The 17543-nt window shown below is 35.2% G+C and overlaps 3 long non-coding RNA genes across 3 annotated transcripts in view; all 3 read right to left on the bottom strand.

Annotated features, from left to right (window-relative positions):
* LOC141350334 (uncharacterized) overlaps window positions 1–17543 on the bottom strand; it is a 34977-nt gene that overhangs the window by 11882 nt on the left and 5552 nt on the right. The gene's annotated exons all lie outside the window — the stretch shown is intronic.
* On the bottom strand, window positions 8646–10717 carry LOC141350333 (uncharacterized). The gene is made up of 2 exons (XR_012358433.1): window positions 9225–10717; window positions 8646–9123 (listed from the first exon to the last, which is right to left on the bottom strand). It is a non-coding gene; the product is annotated as an uncharacterized lncRNA (long non-coding RNA).
* On the bottom strand, window positions 13843–14910 carry LOC141350332 (uncharacterized). The gene is made up of 3 exons (XR_012358432.1): window positions 14806–14910; window positions 14559–14582; window positions 13843–13924 (listed from the first exon to the last, which is right to left on the bottom strand). It is a non-coding gene; the product is annotated as an uncharacterized lncRNA (long non-coding RNA).

Here is a 17543-nt window from a genome sequence, read left to right as displayed (position 1 = left end):
TTCATCTCTCAAAATTAAATATCAGTGTCAATGAACATGTCAGTGCCATCAGAATGACAAGTCTTTGTGTCATTGTGTACGGATAAGACAGTCAAATTGTTTAGTCATGTTGTCAATAACAGTTTACTCTGGAGGGATGTTCTGATGTAAACTATGGCTAAAGTTTTGATGACAAGTATTGTAAATTGTAAGTTACACCTTAGTCTAAGTTATGTGGGAGTTTGATTGCAAGAGACTTGACAAAATTTACGCTTTTACTGTTTGTACTGTAATTCATTGAAAGACCATGTCATTGCCATAAAGAAAGATAAAGACAGCACTGCAAGCACTGCATAGCATAAAGAGAAAAAAAAACAAAAGTAGAAATGTGAACATGATAGATGTCTAAAAGATGATGCATATACTTTTAAAACATGTAAAAGAAATGAAAGCAAACACCTTGAACACACTTTGCTTACATGTTGGAATATCATACATCTTCAAGTTATTTTGGCAAAAATGGCATGTAACCAAATTCAAGGTTATTTAGGGTAGAAGTGGGTACTCATAGCCGGACTATATTGGGTCAATAGTTAGCAGTCATTTCAAGGTCTCGGTTTTTGCTTGCTGGGGATGTTTCTGTCTGTTAGAGAAAGTCAAGATTCACCTGGGAGCAATTTACCAATTCAGGACAGATTTAGAAAAAATGTCTAATGAAAATGTATAGAAATATGTTTGACCATATCCTGTATTTTGACAACATGTTCAACCATTTTGCATGTAAAGACTTATACTATGAACTAATGCCTAAATGTTGTGGGGGGTAAGACTATTCAACAGAGACCCATTATAATACATTTTGATCAACATGACATAAGCAACTGATAATGTAGGAAAAAGCAGAGAATTGTACATATTCATTTGCATGGATGTACCAAAGCATTTGCAACTTGTTCAAAGAAATGAGAAATTGCTTTTTTGATGTGCACAAGTGACACAATGATGTGAGAATTGAACAAGCAGTTTTGAGAATTTCAATTCTGATCTGAGAATTGTACCAAAGCGACTGAGAAAAACTGTAAAATATTGTCAATTTTATAGCCAAAATAAAAATAAATAATCATACAAGCTAAATGCAATTTTAGTTGAAACCCCCCCCCCCCCAAGTGTTCTGCCTTAGTCATATTACCATGATTTAGTAAAATAAGATATTTTGAAACTCAATTTGTTGGCAAATATGGATCAAAGAAGAGCCGTTCAGAGAAGGTCTTTCCAAGATGCATGCATTTTTTCCTTTTTTTTCACATTTTGGCTGTAATTTTCAAGTAATGTATTCATATATTACAGTAAAATATTAGCCTGGGTGCCAGCCGAATTTAGCCCCGCCCAGAACATTAAGTATGACAACGTCAGGCTAGTAAAATATAGAATTTAAAAGTTGATAAAATAAAAGTTGATCATGTATGTAATGCTTCCTGATGTTTATGTTTTTATAGGTCAGTGTGTTGTGAACGAAATGTGTGTTTTCTGAGAATTTTTGTAGTATTATGTTGGTTTGAGTGAATTTTGGAGGTAAGATTAACTCTTTGGCCAACATTTATGCTGGTAGTGTGAAGAGTTTTAAAAATGTGGTTTCAGTATTTAACAATGCTTGTTAGCAACTGAATGTCACATTAAATTATGATACATTTTGTAATTAGAAAATATTTTTGATTGTCTTGATTATCTGACACTTTATTTTCTCAATTAATGCATTAGAAAAATGACACAGACTGACAATCGGTTCTATTAAAAAGTTCAGTGGGAAAGTGTGGTATGTGAAAAGTTGTTGAAAGTCATTTTAGGCAGAGGAACTAAAAACAATGCTAGCAGACGAGATTGAAGTGTGTGAACAAAGGAACTCAGCAGATGACATGCATACCAAACACGTGAGTTCTTTTCCTCATTTCTCTTTTGCGCATCCTCACTTCCTTCCCTTATGTCTCAGCTCTACCCCTTTAGGAAACATAGGAAAGATACCCATGTCTCCTCACTCATAATCCCTCAGGAAGCTTCCTCACTCCTTCCTTACCTTCTCATTGTGCAATTAGACAGCGTGAAAACAATCATGGCCACTATAATAATGGGTTGAGTAAAATCAAAGTCCTGAAAATTGACCACATTAAAGAGTACAACTCATAGACATGTTGCTCCTGTTTGACAAAACAATGCAGAAGTGCACTACAAGATACAGTTGTTTTGTCTCATACACTTCATCCTTCATAGATGTGACTCTGGAGAGCGAAATCTTCATTAGGGCAGTGTTTCCTAATCCTGTTCCTGAAGTCACACCCACACTACACATTTTCCAACTCTTCCTGTTCAAACATATCTGAATCCACTCATCAGCTTATTATTTGGATATGCAAGATGGGAAATAATAGAGTCAGATGTGGGAGACAATTTTTAACTATTTTTTAAGTATTTAACAAAGTAATCTCTAGTAAAATTCATAACTACTATAGTGTGTTTGAAGTATATACCATAGTAAATATTAAAGCATATAATAGTACTTACAACAGTTTATTGCTTCACTATATTTATACCACAGAATAATGTAGTATACATTAACAAGTTACATTTTTTTTCAGTCGCTAACAAGCATTTGTCAAACCAGTTGTCACATTTTCAAAACTCTAAACACAATTAGCACAGCATCGGTCTTTTGTGGGCATATTCACACATTTCGTGTCGTTTTCACACAATATGCAGTGAACACATTCCCACAAATGGTTACATTTTCTTGCAGTTTTTCTGAATTGCTAAAACATTAAACCCCAATCTTTAACTCTAAACACAAACTTGTCACTAAAACACACATTTTACACTGCAATGTACTTGTTTGATAAATGCTAAACACAGCTGGCAGGCAAAAGTTGAACACAACTACAATACAGTTGCCATCAAGCAAAGACAACACCTTAAAATTGTACACACTTTTGCTAATGGTATTTTTACCAATTGTGTGGATTGTAAACGGTCTGAGAGGCAGATGAAGAGTATGATGAAGAGCAGGACACCAACATTGGCAAAATTTAAGTACTGCTTACAGTAATAATGAAAACTTACTATGACTTGCAGTAAAAATAAAGTATTCACTATATTCACTAAACTAAACTTGTGATTAGTAATAAAGATTTTTAACAGTAATTGTCAAGTGTGTTGTTTATGTATTTTTCTGTAAGCAGATGTCAGGATGTGTGTTTTCCATGTTTTAAGGTAGTGTCTAATGGATGCTCTGTAGTGTTTTATATTATAGACTTATGTGTGTATGATTTAAAGCTTAGTTTGATTTTGAGTACAGCTGAAATGGTTTTGAAGGAATTGTTCGATTTTGCTAGAAGAGGCAGGGTTTCTTTGAATTTAGTTTGACAATTTGGATCTGTGTTTAAAGTTTTGAGAAAATGAGTGACGGTTGTTGCAAATCATGCAATAAAACTGCATGAAATTAAAAGTAGAATTGTTGAGGACCATTAGTTATTTGTGGACGAAATTGGATAAAGGGCCACAGTTGATGTGAAAGGACAGAGAGGGGCAATGTGTGCAGCAATTGCAAATTCAGGATTACTCCTTCACAGATGTCAGATTGGACCCTATAATACCGAGCGCCTCCTTGCCTTTCTCAATGTTCTCCACCAGCGCCTGGTTCCAGAGCAGGATAAGAAGGGTGAAAACATGGGGACCTTTGTAATTACCTGGGACAATGTTGCTTTCCATCAATCGCAAGCAATAACAACATGGAGGTGGAAGGTTTATGACCATCAGCCACATGACCAGATGTCCCTCCTTGAAACCATGGGATTTGCTGGCTGCAGGGACATCACAGTTCATGATGGCCAAGGATGGATCCGACATACCAAGCGTTTTTATCCCATCAACATGTGGCCTGACCCTGAAGATCGCAGAGATCAGATGCAGTAATTTTGTGCTTTTTTTAGTTCCCCACATTTATCTGGGCTTTTGCTGTTGTTTTTGTTCAGAATGCTCTTGTGTGTTTCATGGATATTTTGTTCACTGTAAGCAATACTGTAAATATTTTTCTGTTCTATCATACCGTGTTTCTACTGTACCTCCTGTAGTAAATAGTAAAGGGAAAATTATTTGCTTTTTACTGGAATGCTTTTGAATGTGAACATTACTGTACGTGTCAAACAAGTTAGACATTTTTTAAATAACAAGCCTTACATCACCAAGGAGGTCAAAGAGTGTATAAATCTGAAACATTTTGCTTTTAAACAATGTGACCCTCAGCTTTTAAGATTGGCACAGAAAAAGCTTAATCATAAAATAAGAGAAACTCGTAGGACTTATAGGGGCAGTTTCCCGGACAGGGATTAGCTTAATCCAGGACTAGCCTTAGTTTAATTATGAAATATAACTAGTTTTAACAAACATGCCTTACTAAAAACATTACCTGTGTACATTTTGAGGCAAAACAAAGGGCACTGATGTATTTTAAGATATGTAAGTGCAAGTTGTTTGTAGTTTGGACAGCTCTTAAAAATGTTTGGTAACACTTTATTTTACGACCCGCAAAGTACTGCGTAATTAAACCGAATTTACAGCGTACCTATTTGTAACAACAGGGTACCTCTACAGTACGTACTTGTAGGTATAAGGGAATAATATTTTAAGTTTGGGGTAATAAGGGGGTAAGAATATGAAGAATTGTAAATTATTTATACTCTAAGTATTTTATAACAACAGGGTACCTATTGTAATATTACCTGGTATGTATGACTTAGTCAAGTCTATGGGGAAATTATGTTTTATTTTTTATTTTATTTTATTGTGAATTTTTCATATTGACTACTGAATGTTGTATACAGTCAATGTCTATGAGCCACATCGGCAAATAAATATAACAGCACATCACTTTTATTTTAGTAGCCTATATTACTTGCTTTTAATAACAAAAGTCAAGCTGATTTAATGTGGTTATCTTTTTTTTTTAAGGTAAGTACAATAAAAATAGCAACTTATTACCTATTTACCAGGAAACTCCTATATTTGCGGACATATTTGAAGTGGTGCTTTGCAATTTATTTACTTTTATTTCAAATGATGACCACAAAGCAGCACGCTATTTGTTTATTTTTAATAGGTGTTATCATTGGTAGAATACAACTTTGCAACATCTGTAAACACAAGTATTTTAGCCAAATATAATTTATGCAATGGCAAACCAGAATGAAACAACAGAAGATATCAGCTCCCGCTAAAGCAAAAGACGACTAAATGCGTAGGCTACTGCGCATGTGTAGAACGCGCGGCCGTCTGCAGGAGGTTTGCTGGAACGCGATCCTGAGGTGAAATTTCTTTAAGAGGTTTTAAAAACTTTCTACACTGTGGAGTAGGCTGCGAGTGATGTGAGCAGGATTCGCATGCTGGATAAGGTGACTGGTTTTGGTAATACATTACTCACGCATTTCAAACAATGTTTTTTCAAGAAAGTTGCCAGCTAACTGTAGCAGCAGGTTAGCTAGCACATAAGTTAGCCTAAAGTTATTAACTGGCTCAGAAAACTCTGTTTCTGTCAAGGCACAGTGAAGAAACATTTACTGAAGGCTTAATTATAGTGTTTTAAAGATGTTTTGAAATAAGTTGTTTTAAAATAAAAATAACAATATTCTGTATGTTTATGGTATTTACCCTATAACATTTATAAAGAGAGGTGAACAAAGCACCACTTTAGTTTACAGCCCGTAAATATGAGAGTTACCTGGTACATACACAGAACAAGCGGGGAATAAGCCCCACTTTAATTTACAGCCCGCAAATATAAGAGTTACCTGGTAACTCCTGTATACATATACAGATCAAAGAGGTACAAGTTTCTATTATTTTTATTGTGTGTTATATTTTATTTGCCGACGTGGCTTGTAGACATCAACTGTAGGCTATACAAAACACTTCATCAGGTAAGTAACATATTACACATAGAACATATTACCCATAGACGTAAGTCATACATACCACGTAATATTACAATAGGTACCCTGTAGTTATGAAATACTTAGAGAATAATTTTCCATATATTCTTACCCCCTTATTACCCCAAACTTAAAATATTGTTCCCTTATAACTACAAGTACGTACTGTAGAGGTCCTCTGTTGTTACAAATAGGTACGCTGTAAATTCGGTTTAATTACGCGGTACTTTGCGGGTCGTAAAATAAAGTGTTACCAAATGTTTTAGTCTAGGACTAGTCTAATCCCTGTCCAGGAAACCGCCCCTTAGAGATTCAATTAAAAGTGATCTGAGTAATAATCCAAGGAAGATGTGGTCTAAGTTAAGGTGTATGACTAATATAATACCTAATAGGATAAGCAGGCAGGGTGAAAATGATGAGATACTGGCAAATGAATTAAATGATTTTTTCTGTAGGTTCAATGTTGATTCTTATGAATGTAGTGATGTACTGGTGGATATTAGGATTGAGGATTCTGTATCTTAACCTCAAATGAGTTTGATGGATGTGGTCAAGGTTTTAAAAAAGGTCTTGACAATAAGAAGGCAACGGGGCCAGATGGTCTTTCTGCATTTATCTTGAAAACCTTTGCAGAGGAACTAGCACCTGCATGGGTGGACACTTTTCAGAGGTCTATTGATTTACATATCATCCCAGATATTTGGAAGAAGTCAATTATTATTCCAGTTACAAAAAAACCCAGTCCTCAAGAGCACAATGACTATCGCCCGGTTGCTTTAACCTGTGTTGTGATGAAATGTTTGGAGAGGATGATGGTGTGGAAGCTTAAGGAAGAGGTTAAGGACCTTCTTGATCCTTATCAGTTCGCCTATCAAACAAATAGAGGCACTGACGATGCTATCCTTACTGTGGTGCATCATGTTTTAAAACATCTGGAGGATCCTAAGGCGTATGCCAGGTTGTTCTTTCTTGATCTAAGTTCTGCTTTTAATACTGTGCAGCCACACCTCATGCTTTCCAAACTAAGTAGTATGGCTGTAAACCCATATAGTATTAAATGGTTTCATGCATTTCTTACTGGTAGGACTCAGCAAGTTAAAATCAAGCAGACTCTCTCTGAGTGTAGGTCCATCAGTATTGGTTTACCCCAGGGATGTGTATGTTCACCACTCTTATTTACATTGTATACTAATGATTACAGGAGTCACCATCCTAGGAATATTGTTGTCAAATTTTCAGATGATACTGTCATTCTTGGTCTTCTGTATGAAAATGAGGACATTTACCATTATACTACTGAGATAGCGAAGTTTGTTGTATGGGGTACAGAACACAGTCTTGTAATTAATGTGGGAAAAACACAAGAAATGATTTTTGATTTCAGATCAGTTGGCAATCACTCACCTATTATGATTAACAATGAGCCTATTAGACATGTTGCTTCATACAAATACTTAGGCTTGCTTATCGATGATAAACTTTCATGGGATGTGCATGTGGATAATCTGTGTCGAAGGGTGCAACAAAAAATGTACTTTCTACGGAGACTCAGACTCTTTGGTGTCACTCAAAGGATTCTGTTGTTGTTTTATCATGCCTGCATTGAATCCATCTTATTGTATGGCATAACCGCCTGGTTTGGTAATCTGACAGTTACCTTGAGAGCACAGTTGATTCGGCTGGTGCGTATGGCAATGAAGGTGGTTGGTTTGGGGGTTTACCCCAATCTTCAAACCATATTCGATAAAACTGCTTTTAAACAGGCAAGGAAAATGACTCTGGACCCATCTCATGTTCTTTATCCTGAATTTGAATTATTACCATCTGGTCGACGGTTCCGCACTGCAAGGTTCAGATACAACCGCTATAGGAATTCTTTTGTACCTCTGGCAACAAGGCTGTTTAATTCAAATTCAAAGGACATTACTGTATAATTGTGAAATCGATGTTGATGAAGGTGTTTTTCTGTTGTGCAGCCCTACTTTACCTTTACCTGTACTGCCCAAGACAAATTTCCCTTAACAGGGACAAATAAAGTAATAAGTATAAGTAAGTATAAGTATGTGGACACACAGTTCCCAACCAATAAATTTAGTGTCAAAACGGTGGATTGCATGTTTTGCATTCAAATACCTGTAAATCGGAACCATAAAAGTCTATACAGTTTTTGTAATGTCACCATAGCCAGCATTTTGAAACCTGGTGTATTCTTATTGACTGCATGTATCTTGGGAAGTGAAAACAAGTGTAATTCTTTGACAGGATAATTTCATTTTGAGTCAGATTTCCAGTGTTTTGGTAAAGTTAGTGCGTGCAGAGTAAGATCTGTTCTATTTTGAAATGAAGAGTTAGTATTTATTTAACAAAATGTGTTTTTGAGAAGAAAATAATTTATTTGGCCAATTGTGTTTTGTAGGTGTGAGTCTGTGTTAAGAGTTTACAAAAAGTATCTGAAATATGGGTAAGCACTTGTTAGCAATTGAAAAAAACTGTAATAGTAGCATTTAGTATTTATACAATCTACTCTGTGTTTGGTGAAAATGGCCACGGTAATTATGGCAAGTAGCCGTGTAATAAGCGGGATAATGTAGAGGCAGCCGGTAGTTATCGGGAAATAAGCCCCTTCAGTGTGATACAAGTCATTATCCCTTACTTATCATTGTATTAGTAGATTTAAGCAAAGTGCAACATTCATTGTTTACCATTTTTTATTGCAGTATGTTTTTTTTCCAACAACCTTTGCACCATACAGTATATGAACAACCACTGTGACAAATTTAGATGGTGATTTGACTTGCAGTTCACAGGCACACTCTAAATACATGTCTCTAAATACAATAAAATCTAAAGAAAAATCAAATATTATATAACAGATAACTGTCTTCAGCAATGCCCTACAAAGGCAAAAGACCTGAGTGAGAAAATGACTTTTTAATTTAAACTTTTTAGTTACTTTAAGTCAGATATTTTCTTCTTGATAGTTATTTTCTCGTCAGAACAACAAAATTGACTCATAATACTTATCCACATTATATAGGAGGTGTTGAATAACTCCTTTTTGACTAAAAATAATGAAGTTACGACTTTTTGCCTTTGTAGGAGAGATTTTTATTGACTAGTTGTTTAGACCTTGACATTTTACAGTGTATGTGTATGTCAGAACTTCTACACCCTGTCAAGAAATAATAACAAAATTTAATGAAAAATGAACATTTTTTTTTAAACAAGAACACTTGCACTCATAAGCATTTTTAATCATAATCATTTACTCACATTGTGTATTCTGTTGAAATGTTGTTTTGGTTTTCAAGTGATGCTTTCTCTAAAACAAAATAGTACACACATCAGAATGAAACAGTATGTAATGAATAGCACAGATAAGATAAGACTTGAGTGTGCCATGAAGTGGTGTGACGAGATCTCGTGCGACTTTAAAATGTCACAAGATTTCCTGTGGTGGTGAAATAATGTCTCCTGATATTAGCATAAAGTTGAGTTTGTTGCAAAACCTTTAACATTGCGTACATTATATTTTGTCTTTTACTGTGTGTGAGTCTGAGACGTGTTGTGTTTTTCTGTTGATTCTTCACATGTGATGTAAATATCTGTTTAAACCCCTCACTCAGAGTTTACATGATTTAGGGGTGGTTTCCGGACAGGGATTATCTTAAGCCAGGACTAGACCTTAGTTTAATTAGGAAATATAAATAGTTTGAACAAACATGCCTTCCTAAAAATGCACACAATTAAAAGTTTTTTCGGGCAAAACCAAGGGCACTGATGCATTTTAAGATGTGTCAGTACAAATTGTTTTCAGTTTGGACAGCTCTTACATTTATTTTAGTCTAGGACTAGTCTAATCCCTGTCCAAGAAACTGACACTTAATGTATGTATGTTCTTGTTCAAGAATTATAGTGTCTGTAAAATATTTTTTTCTAAAGAACTGGACAAATATTAAAGGTTTAAGTGTATTCAAACGTTGTTTGGTCAAATGTAAATGTTTTCTTAATCTAAAAAGTAAAAATAACGAATACGGTGACATCCCCCCTGCAGACATTTGTTATAACATGATCATGACGCTGGCACGTGTACATGGTTTGTGGGGCTCCGTGTTTACTGTGTTCACTGAACTTTTTATTGAATTAACTTATTTTTTATCAAGCTAATAACATTAAGGTAATGGTTTGGCAAAAAAACAAAGCATATGTGCATGTCTTGAACGCTGACATCAAAGACAGCACATAAACAAACTAAACCATCTGAGTTTCTACTTGCTGTTGGATCATTAATATCCAGAGCTTGTGAGAAATGTTCAAACTGTAAACTATGTCCCTAACAAACTTCAGCTGTTTTGCTTCGGATATGGGCAATTCACCATCTATCGTTCATTTTTAATCCTTGGTCCAAGTCACACTGTATGCGTGACAATACGTCATTCCAACCGCATCAAAGTAAACAAATTTTATGAGGTATCATACCTCTTTCTCTAATTTTATTTGCAAAGAAAATTGACAAAGAAAAGACTGAATAAGTTTATAAACCGTAATCGCAATTCTTTTATATTCAAAATCCCTCATAATAAACTGATTGAATTCGAGTCCGAGCTAGAAAGTGTTAATTGAGATGAGCTCCAACAATCTGACCAAATGGACGACTGTTGTGATAAACTTATGTGCACTATCGGGGGTATTGTGGATAAATTATTTTTCACAAGTTCGCCTGCACATTCAGTCTATTGAATGAAGGTAAAATAAATCTTGGCTTGCTGTCCTCAGAGGGAGCTCGAACCCGAGGCTTGGCTCGAGCCCCAAGTTACCCCCCCCCCCCCCATGGTAAGACTGTACAGAGAGAGGAATGAGCAAAATAAAGGGTGAGATTTGGGGAGGAGGAGGGATGCCGGATGAATCATCATTGGTAGGCGTGAGGACTGACACGCTTAAATAGGCTCTCAGGATGATTGAGTGGACTGAATGTATAGGCTCCTACCGAACCTATGTTTAGAACTTCATAAAAAGCAAAAAAAAATCCTAGAGAAAATTTCAGCTACCATGGATGAATGATAATATTAGAAAATTAATGAAAAAGCGGGATCATGCCCTGCAACTTTTTATCAATACTCGAAGGGACATTGATTTGAAATTATTTAAAAGTCTGCATAACCAAGTCGTTAGAGAACTCAGAATGGAGAAATCAAATGATTACATCCAAACTATATCAGAGGCCAAAGAGAATGGAAAAGTAATTTGGAAGCACAGCTTATTAAATTTAAAGGGTACTGTCACACAAAACAAATATGAACTTAGAATTGGTGAAAACATCATTACTGATAGTGCACAAGTTGCAGATTAATGTAAAATTTTTTTATACAATCTGTTAATGGGCTTGCATCAAGCTTTCCAAGCAGGAACGATATAGGCCTTACAACAATAGACCTGCTTGAAGATCAAGTTAATTCTTTTCAGCTCAGAGAGGTTAATCAGACAGTTGTTCTGAAAGTTATACAGGACTTAAACATCACTTTCTCAAAAGATATTTATAATTTAGACAGCTTTTCTCAAAAAATATAGTAGTATTTTGGTCCAGCCTCTTACCAATCTTATTAATATTTTCTTTAAATCTGGCCAATAATAATAATTGGTAACACCTCTTTTTAAATCTGGAGATAATAAAATATCTTGGAATTATATACCTATTAGTCTTCTTTCCGTTTTTTTTTTTTTAATGTCCTGGGGAAGATTGTCTCAGAACAACGTATGCACTGTCTTGAAGTAAATCATTTTTTTGAGTCCTATGCAATTTGGATTCAGCCAAAACCATTCTACAGAATCTGCTATTTGTTTATTAACTGAAAATATCAAACAATCACTTGACAAGGGAAATGTAGTAGGTGCAGTGTTTCTAGATTTTAAAAAGGCATTTGATACAGTCAATCTGTCACGGCTAGTCCGTGTTACCTGGACAATTCACGGACTGATTCAGCATTACACCTGTTCCTTGTTTAGTCTCTGTGTATTTATACTGCTGTCTGTGTCACACGAGTCGCCGGATGATTGTCATTACTACCCTGTCTGCTCCCCGTGCCGTGTCATGTATTGGATGTTCCTGTGTTTGCTTACCTGTTCGTCGTGTTACTCCTCGTGTTTTTGTTTTCAATTTTATTATTAAATGTTATTTATTTTTGAACTCTGCGTTTGCGTCCTCACTCCACTACTGTGTTATTGCACAATCATAAAACCTTAATTTCTAAATTAAGTTTAATTTATCTAAAAAGTCATTATTTTGGTTTGAATCACATTTAAAAGGTTGAGAACAATGTGTTATAATTAATAATGTGAGATCCTCCTTTCTCAAAATTGAAACAGGGATCCCTCAGGGCAAGGTTTTGGGACCTATACTTTTTTGTCTCTACATTAATGATTTGCCAGATGTATGTCCAGATTTAGGTCTACAGCTGTATGCAGATGACACAGTGGTGTATGCATCTGGTAATTCTTTTAATTATGTGGCTGATAAACTAAATGCCAACCTAGAAAAATATCATCTTGGCTGGACTCATCTTGTTTAGTTTTAAATGTCAAAAAAACCTCTGTCTGCTTTTCTACCTGCTAAACTACCTTTAACACAACTATTGAATGTATAAATTAATGTGGAGCTTATTGAGCAATTATCTAAGTGAAGTATCTGGTAATTATTATGGACTATCAATTGAATTTTAAAGGTCACGTTCTTCCTGATACCATTTTTTTAACCCTAGTTAGTGTGTAATGTTGCTATAATAGCATAAACAATACCTGTAAAATGATAAAGCTCAAAGTTCACTGCCAGGCGATATATTTTCTTCAAAAGAATTCCTCTTTAAAAGCCTACAACGAACGGCTGGTTTGGACTACAGCCCTCTATTTCCTGCTTTAATGACGTCAGTAAAACAGTTTGTTGACTAAACTCCGCCCACAGGAATACGTCAGTCACCAGCTTTGGCTCAAACGGCTCTGCTAAGCTAAGCTGCTATTGAATCACAACACACTAAACAAACTACACAATCAGAACTCGATACGTATTTCTGAAGGAGGGACTTCACATAACAAGGGAGACATCAGCCTGTTTTGAGGACAGTGAAAACAGCGCTATACAGATCAGTAAAGTGTGTGAAAAATACCACGTTTTTTTACACGTGAAACATGAACACATGTTATATTGCCCACTATAAACACAATCAAAGCTTGAAAGTCAGACAGAACGGGAGCTTTAAAAGTCATATAAAAAATCAGTAAAATCATGGATGATAAGAACTCTTGACTGTGCTTTTATTTTTATAAACTCTATGATTTTTTTTCACACATATGGCTTGACTACATGATCCCAAGCTCACCAGTCATCAGTTTAGTCTATAGAGTGTCTTTATAACCGAGCTTTGAAAATCCTGGACAAGAAGAGAATAAGGTACCATCATTGCCAAAACTTAAACATATATAAGATATTAAGTTTTGCTAATTTTATCTCCCTGCATCTCATTAAATTTGTTTTTAAATCCTAAATAACACTGCTCCCTCACCTCTTTGCAAACTAATATTCTCTAGACTTTTCAATAAAAGGGGCGAAATTATGGAATTTTTTGCCAGTTCAACTTACTTCCAATTACTTACTTTAAAAAAAATGTGGCTAATTCAGGAAGAAAATATATATTCTTTCATATATTTCATGATGCATACATTGGATGACTGTTTACTTCTTTGTATCTGTCCCTATTAAAAACGTATAAATAAAAAAAAATAATAATGCTGGCTTTATAATGTTTGAAAAAAACATGTGTTTACTTGGAGTAAAAAGTTTAAAAATCTTGTTTGTGAACCCAATCTTGTGTCTCATCACAGCTCTCGTACCAAGTACTTACTATGTGCTCTTCTTCGATATATAAGCCAAACAGTGAGAGTGGTTACCGATAATGCAATGATTATCAGCACTGATCGGGTCACTATCAAGAAAATGACAGATTACAATATTAGAATGTCACTCATTTTAGGCCTATTAAAAATTTAGTTATTAATTGTAGCCATAAGCTAAATCAAAACGCCATTTTAAAATTTCTAAAGTATGAACACTTACCCCTATGTCTTTCTAAACCACCAATAGCTTCTTCAGAATACATATTTTTGATGAAAACCGGGAGACTTGTTACTGTCCAATAGACTGCAGTTTTATTTTCACTTCAGAATGCGGCTTTATAATATTATTATTGAACTGCTGATGGAACATGGACCTTTTTGGCATGTCTTTGAATTTTTTTCTAGGCTTAATTGTGAAAATAATACTGTCAATGGATAGTAACAAGCCATAAAAATATTGAAGGACTTAGTGGTTTAGAATGATACAGGGGTAAGTGATTTATGATAAAATTTTAATTTTAGGGGTAGTTCAACCCAAAATTAAAATTTTATCATAAATCACTTACCCCTGTGTCATGTTTTTTCCTCGTATTTCTGTCATTACACACATATTTAATAAACTGTTTTTGTACCCAAATATAGTTTACCATTAAAACAGTCCAGTGCTTATTCAGGTTTAATAAGATTCTAATAATGAATGTTTACAATGTGAAAGCAAATTACCCATTTTCGCTGCGGTTGTTGTTTCTACAAGAAAAAAGAATTAAGGTCATGTTAGCAAATATACGTATATTGTTTTTGTTCTTGTATTTCTGTCATTTCACACATATATTTAATAAAATGTTATTAACTTGTCTAGTTACTTATTATGTACCCAAATATAATTTTACCATTAAAACAGTCCAGGCTTATTCAGGTTTAATAAGGTTCCAATAATGACAAATGTGAAAGAAATGTGAAAGCAAATTACCCATTTTCGCTGCGGTTGTTGTTTCTACAAGAAACAGAAATAAGGTCATGTTAGCAAATATACAAATATTGTTTTTGTTCTTGTATTTCTGTCATTGCTCACAAATATTTAATAAAGTGTCCAGGTACTATTATATATCCAAACACAATTTTACCATTGAAACAGTCCAGTGCTTAAAATATTCCGGTTTAATAAGATTTAAAATAATTAAGCATGCCAATTAACACAGTTATTGTTATTTTTGTCCTTGTATTTCTGTCATTATTATTACACACATATATTTACTAAAATGTTATTAACTCATTATGTTATTTTACCATTAAAACAGTCTAGTGCTTAAAATATTTACTGTAGGTTTAATAAGGTTTAAAATGATGATTACAGAGTAAAAGCAAATTACCACTTTTCTCTGTGGATGTTGTTTCTACCAAAAACAATTAAGGGCATGTTAGGAAATTTAGGGGCAGTTTTCCAGACAGAGTTTAGATTAAGACAGGCCTAGGTCTAAGTTAGGACATTTAAGTAGTTTTTACAAACGAAAACACACACATTTCATAAGACTTCAATCTTTTTGAACCAGTTACACACTGCTGTTGCTAACCTAAAACACTTTTAAGTCTAATTCTCAGTAATTAGAGTGCTGTAAATGAAGTACAAAGAGAAAGTGCAACTATAATAGTTCACCAAACACTACACAAGACCAATGCTGCAGACTGAGGAAAATATCTCCATATACCAAATCAGTCAACATGGAAAATCACAACAAAACCTGTCCAGGTGTCATGCTACAGTTAAGCAATATCGCTCGAGTAGGAGTGTGATATAGCTCTATATCATCACGGCTGTGATTAGGCCAGAGGCACGAGGCCGCAGGCCGAGTGCCGGAGGCAATCACAGCCGTGATGATATAGAGCTATATCACACGACTCCGAGAGCGATATTGCTTTTATACAACAGTTCGACGGCACACGTTTGAAAAACGAAAACTAGAAAACAAGTTATTTTAAAAGCCTCTTTGTTTGAAAACTACTTCTTCCGCCACGGATTTGAGGGCGGCCAGAATGACAGGTAAAACTTTCGGCTGCTTTGAAGCTCATAACAACTCAATGGACAGAAAAGCCGTTACTTTATATTACCGTTTCTTGGTCACAAAGTGTAGTTTTAAGATTAGTTCAGTCGAGAATGTATATGTATTATATTTAAATCTGCAGTCGATTAGTAAAGATAGCGCCTGTTTGAACGTTTGCTTAGTGAGATTCGGTACGAATGAGAACCAAAGCATGAGCGGACATCAGTGTTCACTCGCCCCGCTGACCACCGCCCTCTCTGGGCTACATTTCTGACAGAGATACCCTGGCTCTCATGTTGGCCTTGTTTGTTTATGATCGTCAAAATGAGATCAAATCAGCAGTATTTGGTGTCATGATCAAACTATTGCTTGTTTTTTAATTCATATTTAGTGTCTTTTGTGTTGTTATTGTTTTGGCGCGAGGTAAAAGTTAATAAAACTACTTGTATAACGTTACTATTGCTTTCTCATTTATTCTTAACGCGATACGAGCACTCGATTATTATTATTAAACTTTGTTCTTGTCAGTACTATAAAACGTTTTTTTATAAGTGTCATAGATATGTTTTTGCATGCTGCTTATAAATATACCAGTGGCGATATCTCATAACATGTTTTAATAGTCAGGTCACGATAAAGTAAATGATCAATGTCCACATTTAAAAGCTGCGGTGCTTACCTGCAGTTTCACGGTGTTTTCGCGTTCTGATAAGAAATATAGCTCCAGAAAAAAACGAGTGTTTATATTCCTCTTTCCAAGTGTTAATCGTCCACACGATGTGACAAGACATTACTCCCATTAACTGTAACGTAACATCCAAGAGCGCTGATCTTTGACGGAATAACTTCTGATTGGGGATTCACAGACTGATTTATGAGCTAGTAAACTAATGAGACAAACACACGGAGAGTGATTTAAACAGCGCGTCTGTGTTTTTCCATTCAGAGATGAGCCTGCTTAGGACCTCCATTCACTAGGTGGCGGAATGATACGAAAGGTGAAGCGGTTACAGTGCAGATATTAGCACAATATCGCATAGGTCTTAGCCAATCAGATTCGAGAACCAGAAAGAACTGTTGTATAATAGTGTCCATAACACTGTTAGCTCAGCAAACAACAGACAAGCATACTGTACCCAGTACATATTACAGTTACATAAATAACAACAACAAACATAAAACATAATCTGAAAAAAACTGACAATAATACTACAGTAAACTTACTATACATTATCTACTCGCCTAGCTAGATCTGACTAGAGAATTTCATTAACATCACAAGCAATATATCCTCATTAGCAAGACAACCCGGCAAGAACCATCTTGAATGTCGAATCCATCCTTGCACACTTATGGCGTCAACTTGGTCACAGGTGTCCTCCATGGCCTGAGTGAGGGGTACCGGGGCTGGAGGTCATAAACCTTCCACCGCCATGCACAGAAAAACTATTCAATAGGGTTTAGAAACTGAGAGAATGGTGGAGGATGTGCTTACAGTTGTGCAAATCTAGCCTTGTGTTTTGCTCCTTGAGTGTAAGGTTTTTAAAATTGTGGGAAAATTTTAATTTTAGTGTATAAGCAATCGAGCAGCAGAGGGTCGCTTCGCGGTCTGGTCTGAGATCAGTGGATTAGAGTTCCCTGAAAATTACCACCCGGCCCGTGGCTTTTA

The sequence above is a fragment of the Misgurnus anguillicaudatus genome, chromosome 18 (assembly GCF_027580225.2).
Source record: "Misgurnus anguillicaudatus chromosome 18, ASM2758022v2, whole genome shotgun sequence".
Classification (NCBI taxonomy): domain Eukaryota; kingdom Metazoa; phylum Chordata; class Actinopteri; order Cypriniformes; family Cobitidae; genus Misgurnus; species Misgurnus anguillicaudatus.
Note: the sequence above shows the minus strand (reverse complement) of the source record. Positions and strands in the feature narration are given on the sequence as shown.